The 1,515-nt window shown below is 45.1% G+C and overlaps 1 pseudogene; it reads right to left on the bottom strand.

Annotated features, from left to right (window-relative positions):
- Positions 1 to 312: 312 nt before the first annotated feature.
- Positions 313 to 1,300, bottom strand: LOC117021229 (cathepsin L1-like; annotated as a pseudogene).
- Between the last annotated feature and the right edge of the window lie 215 nt (positions 1,301 to 1,515).

Raw genomic sequence — 1,515 nt, 5'->3', positions numbered from 1 at the left:
AGTGAGCAAAGACCCACTACATTTTCCTTTTTGCTTCTTACTTTGAAATTAAGTTTTATTTTAAAAGGTAAAACTTTATACATCCTTTTAAAATATGAAAATTTGTAAGTTATTAGGCAAGTCAATCCCACAAAACTGTTTACAGCAGGAATTAAAGAAGTGTTAACATTTTACCAGTGTAGAATGTCACAGAATTTGAATCACAACTTGGATCATCAGTGATTCAAGTGTTTTATCCCATTCAATAGGTCTAGCCAGTTTGAAGATACAATTCTTCTTTGGGTAGTCTATTCTCAACCTAGCCCTTCTTTATCACCACAGAGTGCTAGCATAGCTGGCCATGGTGGTGATACCGCAATGGTTGCTCTGGTCTTTGGCCATCTTTATGTAGCCATTCATGCCCCAATCTGTACCCCAACTCTTCTTGACAAGCCCACACTTATTGTTACCCAGTCTGCTCTCTCAATGCCATGGCCAACCACGAGAACACCAAAATCCAGGTCTTCGCTGCTACAGTCTGGATCATGATGAAGGCCTTCTTTCTAGAACTGGAAGGTATCCTGGCCTGCTTCTATACCAACAGAGATGGACCCCACATTTGCCACTACCTTCCTAAGGGACTTCTCCTGGTTACAGATGTTCACAAAGGCAGTGTCATTGGCAGCAGAATCCTCGGGCTTGTATTTGCAGAATTCAACCCTTGCATGATAATGATAGGATTCCTCTGAGCCCAGGCCGCCGTTGTCCATACTGGAAGGCATAATCCATGTAGCCACCATTGCATCCCTAATGACGGATGCTGTCCACCAGGTTCTGCTCACTCAGTGCAATAAGTTTGTCAGTTTTCCGAAGCGTTTGTCCTTCCAGGGCACCAGAGGCACTAAAAGCCCAGCAAGAACCACACAGACCCTGATCCTTCACACGAGTTACATAGCCTTTCTCACTCCAGTGCACAGATGGGGGGAACTCAGCAAAAGAGGTTCTTAGAGCACGTTCCCCTCTTGTGCTTCTGGTTTTGAAGGCCATTCGTCACCCACCTGAATTCTTCACTGGCCATGTAACCAAAGGCATCCGTTGCCATGGTGAAGATGTTTCCCCCGGGCAGTGTTTCTGATTGTGCAGTTCAATCTTTCCCATAGTCTTTTCCCACTGTACTGGCTCTCTACTTCCTCATTCGCTCCATTGTGCTCCCCACGTGTTGTCTTCCACTGGTACCATGTGCATCTAAATTTCCATCAACTTTTGGAGCAGCTGAGGTTATTTCCAAGCAAAGTGTCTTCAGGAAGAGTGAAGGATTCATGTCTCAAAAACTTGCAGCGGGCACAACTTCACAGGCCAGTCAGCAGGTGTGGGGACAGGGGTCTCCAGGGCCCCCACTACATTTTCTCAGCCTTGACCCTCTGTTCAGATTTGGAAACTCAGTCTAAGCTTCGTAACGTCTATTAATACTTGTAGTTTCCTTCCCCCAGGTGATATAACTGATAAAATGAACATTCTGGACTTGTTATTGTACCG

This window comes from Rhinolophus ferrumequinum, chromosome 4 (assembly GCF_004115265.2).
Source record: "Rhinolophus ferrumequinum isolate MPI-CBG mRhiFer1 chromosome 4, mRhiFer1_v1.p, whole genome shotgun sequence".
In the NCBI taxonomy this organism is placed as follows: Eukaryota; Metazoa; Chordata; class Mammalia; order Chiroptera; family Rhinolophidae; genus Rhinolophus; species Rhinolophus ferrumequinum.
This window is presented reverse-complemented; position numbering and strand designations above follow the sequence as displayed.